We start from the raw sequence: 14,945 nt of genomic DNA, 5'->3' as shown, positions 1-14,945 counted from the left end.
TAGAGATCTGATTCCCTCTTCTGACCTCTTCAAAAATCAGGCAAAAACCTCCAAAAACACATACCTCCAGATTTATCCAACATACTGTCTAGTTCACCTCTGTTAAGAAAGGAATATAAAAATTAATGTAAGACATATCGTGAACTGGTAGGATATTTTTCTTCCCCACAGAAAACTTTAAACAGAACCTTTTTTTAATTATTTATAATAAATATATGTTTGGTTCGGAACAAATGACATATACATATAAAATACATGGTGGACTACCAAAGTGAACTTGTATGATTTACTTTTTACAATTCATACATTTACACCCCACAGTAGTTTATTCATACCTCTACGACTCCTGCTGAGACCATTCTTCTTCCCAGATGGCCCCCCTCTTATTCTTTTGATGTTTTTCCTTTTCTTTTTGTGTATACCTGGGAAGATCTCATGCAGGTGGTCCTACTGTATGAGTTGCTATGTGTTTGTGATCACAATGTCTCAAGGACCTCAATCTGGGCTTGAACACAACATATAGTAGTGTCTGACTTTGAATTGTTCATCTTCCTGAATCTACTTCTCCAGTGAAGGGATCACAAACACTACTTATGAAGTACTCTATTGAACTCTATTGAAATACTCTATTGAAAATTTTACCCCATATCTCCATCCTTTTTTATGTGAGTCGATATATTCTCATCTTTGTCAAATGCTGGGCTCTTCTTTACTGTATTGACAAGAGAAAATAGAAACATTTGAATGGATGCTATATAAGTAATAGATAATAAAGTACTAAAGATTTGAATTTCTCTCAAGAAACTGCCCATGTGAGTTTTTGAAGAGATTTTAGAAAGGAAATAATTACATCGATGAAATCCAGGACACAAAGAGATGACGAAACTTAAGGATAATAGGTATCGATGAAAAGTAATTTTTCCAAACTATAGGGACAGTGAGTATATTCAACAAAATTATAGAAGAAAATTTCCCTAACCTAAAAAAAGTGTTTCCCGTGAATATACAAGAAGCCTACAAAACTCCAAATAGTTTAGACCAGAAGAGAAATTCCTGCCATCATATAATAATCCAAACATCAAATGCAAAAAAAAAAAAAGGAAAAAGAAAAAAGAACAGAATGAAAGAAAGAATATTAAAAGCAATATGGGAAATTTCAAGTAACTTATAAAGTAAGACTTATCAGAACTATACCTAACTTAACCTCTGAGACTATGAAAGCCATAAGATCCTGGGCATATATCATACAGAAATGCCAGCCAAGGCTATAATAAACAGCAAAAATATCTTACCATAGTTTGAGAAAAGAAGGTATTCCATAAAAAAACAATATTTACACAATATTTTTGAACAAATCCAGCCCTCCAAGGGATAATAAAGGGAAAACTCCAATATAAGGAGGGAAATTACACCCTCGAAAAAGCAAGACATTTATCTTGAAGCAAACATAAAAGAAGATAGCTACATGAAAAAATTCCACCAAAATATCAGGAAGCAACAAAGACTTTTCCTTAGTATCTCTTAATATGAGGGGATTCAATTCACCAATAAAAAGACATAGACTAACAGACTGGATTTGTAAGCAAGACCCATCATACCAGAAACAAACCTCAGGGACAAAGACAGATATTACTTCAGAGTAAAAGGCTGGAAAACAATTTTCCAAGATAATGTTCCAAAGAAACAAGCTTGAGTAGCAATTCTAATATCAAATAAATTTGACTTTCAACCCAAAGTTATCAAAAAAGACAAAAAGGGACACTTCATATTCATCAAAGTTAAAATTTACCAAGATGAACTCTCAATTCTGAACATTTATACATCAAATGCAATGGCATTCACATTCCTATAAGAAACTTTAGTAGAGCTCAAATCACACATTGTACCCAAGACAATAATAGCAGAACTCCACTCCCTCATTAATAGACAGATACTGGAATCAAAACTTAAAAAGGGACTCAGCCAACCTAACAGAAGTTATGAAACAAATAGATTAGTTGATATCTATAGAACATTTTACCCTAAAACAAAATGATGCCCATTCTTCTCAGCACCTCATGATGCCTTCTCCATATAATCAGTCCCAAAACATGCCTTAACAGATATAAAAATGTTGTAATAATCCCATGCATCCTACCTGATTACCAAGGACTAAGGTTGATTTTCAATAATGTTATAAATAATTGAAAACACACATAAACATAGTAGGTGAACAACAATATAGTGAGTGATAACTTGGGCAAGGAGGAAATAGAAATAAATTTAAGACTTTTTAGAGTTTAATGAAAATGAATCTGCAACATACCAAAAGTTATGGGACATAATGAAAGCAGTTCTAAGAATGAAACTCATAGCTATGAATGCCTCCAAATAAAAATTGGACAGAGGATATAGGAGTAGGTTGACAGCACACCTAAACATTCTAGAACCAAAGGAAGTAAATTCACTCAAGAGGAGTAGAAGGCAGGAAATAATCAATCTCAGGGTTGAAATCAACCAAATGGAAACAAAGGAATTCTACACACACACACACACACACACACACACACACACACACACACACAAATCAAACAAATTAGGAGCTGATTCTTTGAGAAAATCAAGAAGATAGATAAAATATTAGCCAGACTAACTACAGGGCAAAGGGACAGTAACCAAATTCACAAAACCAAAATTGAAAAGGGAGCCATAACAACAGAAACTTAGGAAATCCAGATCAGATCTTATAAAACAAGCATGTATTCAAAAAAAAAAATGAAAATAACGAAATAAGGAAAAAATGCACACTTATCTAGAGAGATAATAGGTACGAAATTGAAATCAGTATCAGATAAATCCTGTAATTACTCCCATAACCCCTAAAGAAATAGAAGCAGTCATTAATAGTCTCCCAACCAAAAAAAGCCCAGGATCTGATGAACCCATCAGATTTCTATCAGATCTTCATGTGTGAGACCTCCACTTAGAGCGTTTCTCCCTGGAAGGTAAAGCCCCTGGACTTTCCCCAAGCTTGTTTTCCCTAATCTCTAAACATACAGCTAGAAAGAAGCTCTTTGTTCACTATAGCCTGCAAAAAGCCTTTTTTGTTTCTGAGCCTTACAGCCAGAGATGTGATAATTGTAATTTTACCAAAGACATCTGGGCAGAGAAGAACACTCCTCCCAACTCTTCCCATCTCCTCCCAACTGCACCCAGTTCCTTCCAACTCCTCCCAACTCCTCCCAACTCTACCCACCTCCTCCTAGCTATCCTCCCAACTCTTCCCAATTCCTCAGCTAGCTGTTAAAAGCCCCCCACTGTCACCACTCGGGGTTGAAATCCCCACCCTGTACGCTAGAAGGACTTCATTCTCAGCTAGCTGATAATAAAACGTCTTGTAGTTTGCATCAGGTGTGATTATCTCTCGAGTTTGCTGTCCAGCTCATTCCGGCACATGAGTGGAAGCCCAACTTCGGGAGTCTTACATGTGCGTTCTCATACACCAGGAGGCCTACCCCAGTTCTCAGAGACCCCACTTGGAGGTAGGATCCTGTCTTTGCTATGTCTTTGTCTGTCGGCTGTGTTTGAATTCAGCATTATGGTTTGCAGTTGTCTGCACTCCTGAGAGCAACGACTGTTCTGGATGGAGGGCAGGGATACTGACAGACATGTTAGTCGTAACCACTTGCTGCACTGGGAGACATCCCAGAAGGTCTGAGGGAGCTCCAGGGATGCATGGAGATCTCCAATCGAGGTGCCAAATGAGAGTGTGCTCACTTGGCTGTCTGTTTCTGTTACTGGGTGCCAAGTGAGCATGTGCTCACTCAGCTGTCTGTTTCTGTTTATATATATATATATATATATATATATATATATATATATATATATATATATATATATATATATATATAGTGTTTGTCTCCCTGTATGTGACTCTGATGATGGGACAGACTATTAGCACTACTCTTGGACTGACTCTTGAAAATTGAACTGAAATTACTACTAGGATTCACAGTCTGTTTGTAGATGTCAGAAAGAAATTTTGGAGAACTTTCTTCTCAACGAAATGGCCGGCTTTTTGTGTTACTTGGCCAACAGAGGGCACTATTGAACTGATTGTGATTTCTGCAGTTAAAGATGTTGTTGCACAGAAGAGACTAGGGTCTCAACCAGAACAAGCACCCTACATTGACATCTCGGAAATTTCCGCGCAGGAAGCTCACCTGACCCCATCCTGGTTGAAGTCTTGGGTTCAGAAAAACAAGCTTTCCACCACTCACCAAAAACAAAACAAAACAAAACAAAACAAAACAAAACAAAACAAAACAAAACAAAAAACTCTAAGATAAATATGTTGGGGGGTGAACTGCAACCCTTGGCTCCTCCCAAGATCTATCCAGAGATAGAAGAACCTCCAGAATATTGTAACACCACACCCTCATAACACTAAACGGTCTCTCCCAGATACCTCACCAGGGTACCACTGGAGACACGGGGGAGGGTCCAGCTGCTGGAACACAAGATAAATGAGCATGGAGCCCAGAGAGACTAGACTCAACAACCTTGCTGGCTTTAGGTACTTATGGCCTACTCCAGCAGACCTCGGAACTGCAGCCTCTTCATTACTGGTCTTTTTCCTTCTCTGATCTTTATAATTGGAAGGCAAATCACGCCGCCTTCTCTGAAAACCCCTCTACCCTTACAAATCTATTGGAATCTCTCATGTTCTCTCATCAGACCACTTGGGATGACTGTCAACAGATTTTAAGGGTTATTTTTATCACACAGGAGAAGAAAAGGATTCTGCTGGAGGTAAGAATGAATGTGCTGGGGGCAAATGGATGGCTGACACAACTTCCAAATGAAATAGATGCATGCTTCCCCCTCTGACACATAGTGACTGGTACCCTAACAGGCCTGAAGGTAGTGAGCAGTTGACATTTTGGAGCAGGGATACATTACCAGGAATGAGAGGAGCTGACAGACAACCCAGCAATGTGGCCAAGGTAAGAGGGATCCTACAAGAGGAAAAGGAGCAGAGTTTCTAGAGTGCCTCTTAGAAGCATACAGGCATTACACTCCCTGTGTCAGAGAGCCAGCAGGCCGCTCTGGCCATGGCTTTCATTGGGCAGTCTGCTTCTGCCATTAGGAGAATGTTACAGTGTCTAGAGAGTCTGTAAACACTATCTTTGCAAGATCTGGTTAAGGAGGCAGAGAGTGTACCATAAGAGAGAGACTAAAAAGAAATAGGAGAAAGAGAATAGAGAGCAGCTGAGGCAAGAGAAAGTAGATGAGATGGAAGGCAGGCAAGAATTTTAAATAGGATTTTGGATACATTTGCAAGTGATAAGGAAGTTTATAAAAAAAGTTGGAGGGAGAAGGCAGACAGGGTACCTGGGCAACACAGGGCCAAAAAGACCTCAGAACTCCATAGGACCTTTACGACCACCTCTACATAAGGACCAATGTGGGTACTGTAAAGAAAAGGGACACTGGGCAAGAGACTGTGCCATGAAAGAGACAGATATCAGAACAACTAAGTCCTTACTCCAGAGGATGATGACTAATGGATATGCGGCACAGACCCATTCCCTGAGACTAGTGTAAACCTAACTGTGGAAGAGACCCCTACGACTTCCCTTCTTGGTATCAGAACAGTTTTTTCAGTCCTGACAAAGTCACTAGAGAAATTGAGTAATCAGAAAAACGAAGTAATTGGGGCTACTGTTCAGAAACCATTCTCACCTTGCGTGGTAGCACACGCCTTTAATCCCAGCTCTCCGGAGGCAGAGGCAGGCGAATTTCTGAGTTTGAGGCCAGCCTAGTCTACAGAGTGAGTTCCAGGACAGCCAAGGCAACACAGAGAAACCCTGTCTAGAAAACACACACACACACACAAAAGACAAAAAACATAATCTTGGACCACTGATATGAAAATTAATCTAGGAGTAAGCCAAGTAACTGATTCCTTCCTCATCATTACTGAATGCCCCTCCACATTGTTGAGAAGAGACATAGTAGCAAATTTAAAAGTCCAAATAAGCTTTTCTTTTGAAGGAACTTCAATCCCTTGGCAAGCCTCTATCTCTATAATTTGAACTTTAAAATTAGAAGAAGAATATAGATTACATGAGCCTCAATCCCTGTCAAGAAAAGTATTAGAAGGGACCAGGTAAGGGAGATATCCTAAATGCTGGGCAGAGACGTGGGATATAAGAGAGGCAAAGAGGGTGCACCCCATCATTGTGACACTGAAAACTGATACAATACTCCATGAGCAAAGAGGCCCAAGAGGGCATCAGACCTCACATTCATAGTCTCTTAGAACTTGGTGTTTTGGTCCCTTGTCAGTCTTCCTGGAATACTCTGTTGCTACCAGTTAAAAAGCCAGGCTTTGCCACCCTGGCACTCTCTACCATACCCCCTTACTAAAGAGACTGTGACTTTCTCATGGACCCCCAAAGACCGGAAGCCTATAAAGAGATTAAAAAATCTTGCTTAGTGCATCAGCTCTAGTCCTTCAAGACCTGACCTAGCCTTTCATTCTCTATGTAGACAAAACAGCAGAAATAGTGAGATGTGTCCTGACCCAAGATCTGTGGAAATAGAAACGACCTGTGGCCCAATTGTTAAAAAAAAAAAAAAAAAAAATTAGACACAGTGGCCAGTAGATGACCATCTTGCTTAAAAGTTATCGCTGCTGCTGTGTCAGTATTTTTCAAAGAGGCTGACAAACTGACTCTAGGTCAATGAACTATAGTAGTAGCCCCTATATCCCCATGCCTTAGAAAGCATCATTAGACAGCTACCTGATTGCTGGATGACTATTGCTCACAGGACCCATTAACAGAGCCTTTTACTGACTGAAAGAGTATAGTTTGCACCCCCTCCTATCCTGAATACTGCCACCTTTCTGCCGGAAGCCTACGACTTCCTACAAGTACACCAAGGTATAGACATCCTGGCAGAAAAAAAACTGAAATTAAGAAAGACCTCACTGACCAGCCATTGCCAGGCTGCCCTAACTGGTACACAGATGGTATCCGCTTTTTGGTTGAAGGTAAAAGAAAAGCAGGGACAGCAGTGGTCAATGGAAAAAAAAACCATTGGGGACAGCAGCTTGCCTGAAGGCATGACAGCCCAGAGAGAAGAGCTAATCACACTCACCCAAGCCTTGCAGCTGGCCAAAGAGAAAAACATCAATATCTGCAGAGACAGCAAGTATGCTTTCACCACTGCTCACATACATGGGGCGATCTATAGAAAACAGGAGTTACTCACATCTGATGGGAAAGATATTAAAAATAAAAAAGAAATCTTGAACCTATTAGAAGCCAAACACTTTCGAAAAAAACCTAACTGGCCATCATACATTGCACCCATCTCCAAATAGGTCATGATGCCATAGTGAAGGGAAATCAGATGGCTGACCTTGCTGCCAAACCTGCAGCCCTAGGGGAAAAAAAATAAAGAACTTAAAAACCATTATAAACTCAAAGACGCAGGCTTGGACTACAGTCTAGAAGATCAAGAACAGAAAAAAAAATACCTCAGATATGTGTATATACTACCCAAGGAGTGGCTAAGACCCAAGATGGTCACTGGATCCTGCCCACCAGAGAAGGGTTACAATATGTAGCCAATCTACACAGGCTCCCCCACTTGGAAACTAAGAAGCTAAAGAAATTGTTAAGAGCTCAAACTACTATGTTACTAGATTGCCAGATGTTGCCCAGGAGTTTTTTAATGAATGCCAAGCCTGTGCCCTCACCAATGTCAGCCACCAGAATAATGCTCCCCAGAGGGGGGTTAAGAGGTGACGGCCTGGTACATTCTGAAAAGTAGATTTCACTGAAGTTAATTTCGCCAAGTACAGTAATAAATATCTATTACTTTTTATAGACACCTTTTTAGGCTTGGTCGAAGCCTTCCCCACTAAGAAGGAGACCAACAATGTTGTGGCAAAGAAGATCTTAGAGGAAATGTCCCTATCATTTGGCATCCCTAAGGTACTTTCATCAATCAAGTGCCCCTTCTTCTTTGCCCAGGTAAGCCAAGGGTTAGCCAGAAAATTGGGGATCGATTGGAAGTTACATTGTCCCTATAGACCCCAGACATCTGAACAGGTAGAGCAGATGAATAGAGAATTAAAAGAAACCTTGACTAAATCGGCTTTAGAGACATGCAGAAAAGATTATGAAGCTCTCCTTCACTTCACCTTATTGTGAGTATGGAACACCACAGAAAAATTTAAACTTACACCCTTTCAACTCCTCAATTGGGGACCACCTTCCTTAACAGAAGCAGGGGGAATGTTTGACCCTGATGTTCCTTTATTTGAACCCCTGCTAGCTCGCTTAAAGACCCTAGAACTGGTCAGAAAAATGCCTTGGAATTGCTGAAAAATAAAACAAAAAAAAAAAAAAGCAAAAAACAAACAAACAAACCAAAAAAACAAAAACAAACAAACAAACAAAAAACACCTACCTGCTGCTTTTGGCAAGCCCCACCACCGCTACTCCAGCAGGTGCTGGGCTCCTGCACCCAGCCCACCATGGCTCACTGGCCCAGTGCTGCTCATATTCACCAGGCAGTGCACAGGAACCTCCTCCCTCCCTTGTACCACGGCAAGAGAAACTTTTGTCTCATTCAAGTGCATTTTGAGGCTCTCAAGGTTACAAATCCTAGAGCTGTGACCTCATGTTGGCTTTGTTTGGCAGCTGGGCTAGCGGTTATTTTTCCTAGTTTCAAGACTAGAACTATGTAGAAGAAGTAGTGGGGAATGTGAGACTCCAACTTAGAGCGGTTCTCCCTGGAAGGTAAAGCCCCTGGATATTCCCCAAGCTTCTTGTCCCTGATCTCTACAAATGCAGTCAGAAAGAAGCTCTTTGTTATTTATAGCCTGCAAAAAGCCTTTTTGTTTCTGAGCCTTACAGCCTGAGATGTGATAATTGTAACTTTACAAAAGACATCCAGGCAGAGAACCACATTCCTCCCAACTCTTTCCAACTCCTCCCAACTCTTCTCCCAACTCCTCCCATCTGTTCCCAACTCCTCTGAACTTTCATCCCAATTCCTCAGCCAGCTGTTAAAAGCCCCCTTCTGTCACAGCTCAGGGTCAAACTCCCCTGCCCTGCACGATGGGAGGAGTTTGTCCTCAGCTAGCTGATAATAAAACCTCTTTCTGTTTGCATCAGGTATAGTTTTCTCTTGAGTCATTGTGGTGCTGGCCAGCTCATTCCAGGACTTGAATGGGCTTCAGTGGAGGTCCAGTTTCGGGGGTCTTACACATGGAGACCTAATACCAATATTCTTCAAACTATTATGCAAAATCAAAAGAGAGGAATACTATTGAGTTTATTCTATGAAGCCAGATTACAATTATATTCAAATGATACAAAGACCCAATGAAGAAAGGAAACTTCAGACCATTTTCCTGTATGAATATCAAAGCAAAAATAAAATCCTTGCAAACTGAATCAAAGAATACATCAAAACGATCATCCATCATGGTCAAGTAGGCTTCATCACTGGGATGGTTTAATATATGGAAATCCATCAAATTAATCCACTATAGAAATAAACTCAAAGACAAAAACAACATGCTCAACTCATTAGATGCTGAGAAAGTATTTGACAAAATGCACACCCATTTATAATGAAAGTCAAAGAAAGATAAGGAATATAAGGCCCGTATCTAAACATAAAAAAAAAAAAAAAAAAAAAAAAACAATGGACAGCAAACCAGTAGCCAGCATTAAACTAAATGGTGAGAAACTTGAAACAATCCCACTATATCAGGGACTAGACAAGTCTGCCCACTTTCTCCCTACCTATTCAATATAGTAGTTGAAGACCTATCCAGAGTAATTAGACAACAAAAGGAGAACAAATGAATAAAAATTGGAAAGGAAGAAGTCAAAATATCACTATTTCCAGATGATATGATAGCATGTATCAGTGACCCAAAAATTTGCCAGAGAAATCCTAAACCTGATACACAACTTCAGTGCTGTAGTTGAATATAAAATTAACTCAAACAAGTCAATGGCCTTTTTCTACACAAAGGAAAAGCAGGATGAAAAACAAACTAAACAAAAAACAAACAAACAAACAAACAAAAAAACACCCTTCACAATAGTCACAAATAATATAAAATACCTTGGTGTTAATCTAACTTATGAAGAGAAAAATACATATGATAAAAACTTCAAATCTCTGAAGAAAGAAATCAAAAAAGATCTCAGAAGATGGAAAGATACCCCATGCACATGGTTTGGAAGGATTAATAAAGTAAAAATGGCTGTCCTACCAAAAGGAATCTATAGATTCAATGCAATCCCCATCAAAATACCAACTTAATTCTTCACTGAGTTAGAAAGGGCAATTTGCAAATTCACCTGAAATTAAACAAACAAACAAAAAAAAACCAAACAAACAAAAACAAAAACAAAACAAGACAAAAAAGATAGGAAAAACTATCCCCAACAATAAAAGAACCTTTTGTGGAATAACCATGCGTGAACTCAAGCTGTACTACAGAGCAATTGTGATAAAAATGGCATGGTACAGGTAGAGTGATGATAGACAAGTAGATAAATGAAATAGAACTGAAGAGAGAGAAATAAACCCACACACATATGGACACTTGATCTTTGACAAAGGAGCTAAAACAATCCAGTGGAACGAAGACAGCATTTTCAAACAGTGGTGCTGGTTCAATCGGCAATTAGCATGTAGAAGAAGGCATATTGATCTATTCTCATCCCTTGTACAATGCTCAAGTCTAAGTGGATCAAGGAACTGTACATAAAACCAGACACACTGAAACTTATAGAGAAGAAAGTGGGGAAGAACATGGAACATGGGAAAAGGGGGAAAATTCTTGATGAAAAGAAAAAAAAAGAGCAGCAATGGCTTGTGCTGCAAGATTAAACAAGGAAAAATTGAACCTCATAAAATTGCTAAGCTTCTGTAAGGTCAAGGACACTATCAATAGGACAAAACTGCATCCAACAGATTGGGAAAAAACAATCTTTCCTAATCCTAAATAAGATAGGGGTCTAATATCTAATACATATAAAGAGATGAAAAATCTGGACTCCAGAAAATCAATTTTCTCTATTTTTAAAAATTGGGACAGAGCTAAACAAATAATTCCCAACTAAGGAATACCGAATGATTTAGAAGCACCTAAAAAATATTCAACATCCTTAATCATCAGGGAAATGTAAGTCAAAATAACCCAGAGATTCCACCTCACACCTGTCAGAATGGCTAAGATGTAAAATTCAGATAACAGCAGATGCTGGCAAGAATGTGTTGAAATATGAACACTCCATTGCTGGTGGATTTGCAAGCTGTTACAACCAGTTTGGAAATCAGACTGGTGGTTCCTCAGAAAATTGGACATAATTCTACTAGAAGATCCAACAATAGTCCTCCTGGGCATATACCCAGAAGATATTCCATCTTGTAATAAGGACACATGCTTCACTATGTTTATAGCAGCCTTATGTATAATAACAAGAATCTGAAAAGAAATCAGGTGACTCTCTTTAGAAGAATCAATATAGAACATCTGGTAATTTTTCTATAATGTATTACTACACAGCTATTAAAAGCAATGATTTAATGAAATTCTTAGACAAATGGATGGCTCTGGATGATATCTTCCTAAGTGAGATAACCCAATCACAAAAGAACACACATAATATGCAATCATTGATAAATGGATATTATCCCTGAATCCCAGAATGACCAAGGTAAAATTTGCAAAACCCATGAAACTCAAGAAGAAAGACCAAAGTGTGATTATGTTGTTCCTTCTTAGAATGGGGAACAAAATACCCATGGGAGGAGTTACAGAGACAAAGTTTGGAGCTTAGAGTGAACGAATCCATACACTGCCTCACTTGGGGATCCATCCCATAAACAGCCACCAAACCCAGATACTATTGAAGATGCACCAAGAGCTTGGGGACAGGAGACTGATATAGTTGTCTCCTGAGAGGAACTGCCAGTGCCTGACAATTAAAGAAGTGGATGTTCACTGACATCCATTGGACTGAGCACAGGGTCCCCAAATATGGAGCTAGAGAAAGTACCCAAGGAGTTTAAGGAGTTTGCAGGAACTTAGGAGGAAAAAATAAACATAAACTAACAAGTACCCCCACAATTCTCTGGAACTAAACCACCAATCAAAGAAAAGAAATAGTGGGGCATATGGACCCAGCTGCATATGTAGCAGAGGATGGACTAGTTGGTCATCAATGGGAGGAGAGACACTTGTTCCTATAAAGGTCCTATGCCCCAGTATTGGGAAATGCTTGGGCTAGGAATTGGGAGTGGGTGTGTTGGGGAGCAGGGGGAGAGGGGAGAGCAGGGGATTTTTGGAAAAGAAAGTAGAAAAGTTGATAACATGTGAAATGTAAATAAAGTAAGTATATAATAGAAAAAGAAATGAAATAATTTATTTGCAGGTTTTATGAAATAAATTCATGTATGGCAAAGATATTATAGGAACTATGTCAGGTTTTTCCTGGGGCAAAATCATAGCAAGTTATTGTTTCTCAACATATTGTGACTATAGTTTCAAGAGTAGGTATATGTGCTACTAAAACTTGTGTATAAAATAGATAAATATAGGGAAAATTAGAAATGAAGTCTATGAAAACTCTTAACAAAGATTTCTTCCATTTTAGGAGACTAGGTAAAGGTCTAATGAAATGCAGGACACAATTAATGCCCAACACTGGATATACCTTTAGTAAGAGATTCCTCTGAAACACTTATGTCATCTTCTTCATCATCACAGTCCAAAAGTAATAAGTAACCTTCCTTTGGTATCACCATCATTTTCTTAAGCGCCATTCTTCTCTTAAGAACTTAATAGTCCTCTTAGTTTAAAAAAAAATTAAATAAAAATTAAAAGGAAAAAAAAGAACTTAGTTATCTGAATAAAAGGTATCATTTAAATAATTAAAATACAAAAAGTCAAATAATTATCTTAGCTCAATGAAAGATCATTTCTTTTGTTTTTTAACATATAGTATTTTTAATCATTTGTCTTTATCAGAGAGTTCTGTATACATATTCAATATGGTGATGCATATATATGTGTGTGTGTATATATACACAAATATACACATACACACACACACACACACACATACACACATATACCCATACACACACACACACATATATATGTGTGTGTATATATATATATATATATATATATATATATATATATATATATATATATATATATAGTTCCCAGGAACATTTTCTCCATGTATCCTATTTATCATGTCCCTTTTCCTCACAACTTGTTTCAAAAACTTCTTTACCTTATTTAAAAAAAAAAAAAAAAAAACTCCTTCAGAACCAAAGTTAACAATCTGCCATTTCTCAGTTTAAAAAAGACATAACCTGGCCACACTTCAATATGTGATTCCTCCCCTCCTTCCAGAAAACGATGAGCAAAATTTGTTCGCCTGTAATCTTTGAGGCATCTGAATTTTGGTCGAATCTCCCATACATTCTTTTTAAACAAAACATAAGCAATTCTTTTTATCAGTTTATCTCAGTCTAAGGTAAACTCACAGTTCTATCCAGAAAGATAACGAACATGGTAACTTTATGTTCATATCAAAAAGACCCAACACTTATTCTACAAGAAACACTCATCACCACCACCCAAACATAAAGGCCTTATATTGGAGAAAATGGGGATTTGGGGAAGCCGAGGATTTCAAACATCTGAAGATTGTAAGTTCGAGGCCAGCCCAAGACAGGAAAGCCGGAACTACAAAGATAGATCCCATCCTACAGAAATAAAATTGAGAGAAAAAGCTGAACATGGTAGGGCAAGTCTTTAATCCCAATAAATGGGCAATTGAGATGGAAGGATCCGTGGTCAGAATCCATCTCAGTTGACTTATGAATCTCTTGCAATATCTCCTCTTCTTCTTTTCATTCATTCTTCTTATACAACTCTACTGTCTGCAATGTCCATAAAGTGTATATCAAAGGAACACACCGTAGACAAGACAACGAGGAGGGAGGAATCCTCAGTGTGTTTCTAATGGATCCTGAACAGCACACAGGACAAGCGCCAAGGCTTCTCACCCATGGCTCCCTGGCCCCCGACCCCTAGTCCTGCAGCCGGCTCTCTGATCCTATCCCAAGGCCCCAAGCTTTTCTCTTCAAAGGGTTCCCAATCCTCTATGCCCCTGACCTGTTCAATCCTCTTCCATGAATACGGTCCTCCACCTTCCATTCACCCTCAGATCCCAGAGGAAATGACTATCAGGAGCCTTTTCCTCACATAATGGCCACCTGGGCCTGAGATGCCCCACCCGGTAACACCTCGATTAACTGTCCAACAACCATGATCAGAGCCAACTATCACTTACAGATCATCTAAGAGATGAACACCTTCCAACCGCACCCTTCCGTGCTCAGATCCTCAAAGGAAAAAAAAAAAAAAACTGTTGTCAGGAGCCAGGCCGGGATAGAGTTCTCTAAGTACCCTTAGTGATGCCAAATGTACAAAAAAGTTCTCACCCAAGGCCTGCGTTGAATGGCTGAATATACACTACGCATGCGTACATGGAGTACCATGTACCATCACTTTGAAGTGAGTTTTCAGGAGGTGAGAATAAGCTACTGGCTTTAAGACATATGATTTCCTGTTTATAGGTTGATAAGCCCTTACAAACTTGAAAAACTTGAACAAATGTGTAACATATGAAACACTGCAAATGACACTAGTTAATTTCAACTGTAGAGGCTCTTGTAAGCATTTTTGGATTTTATTTATTTATGTGCGTAAGCATTTATTGTTGTGGATTGCTGCATGTACATACGCAAACCAGAAGAGTCTATGCTGTCCTAAGAGTTCAGAAAGGAGCATCCAGAATCCCTACAACCTCTGGTACCCTCCTGTCTCCACCTTCCTA

General features: G+C 39.0%; 1 long non-coding RNA gene across 1 annotated transcript; it reads right to left on the bottom strand.

The window, feature by feature from the left end:
* Positions 1–654: 654 nt before the first annotated feature.
* LOC147000063 (uncharacterized) lies at positions 655–14,462 on the bottom strand. The gene is made up of 3 exons (XR_015046265.1): positions 14,400–14,462; positions 12,744–12,878; positions 655–712 (listed from the first exon to the last, which is right to left on the bottom strand). It is a non-coding gene; the product is annotated as an uncharacterized LOC147000063 (long non-coding RNA).
* Positions 14,463–14,945: the final 483 nt, after the last annotated feature.

The sequence above is a fragment of the Mus caroli genome, unplaced genomic scaffold (assembly GCF_978045245.1).
Source record: "Mus caroli unplaced genomic scaffold, Mus_caroli_1 scaffold_22, whole genome shotgun sequence".
In the NCBI taxonomy this organism is placed as follows: Eukaryota; Metazoa; Chordata; class Mammalia; order Rodentia; family Muridae; genus Mus; species Mus caroli.
Note: the sequence above shows the minus strand (reverse complement) of the source record. Positions and strands in the feature narration are given on the sequence as shown.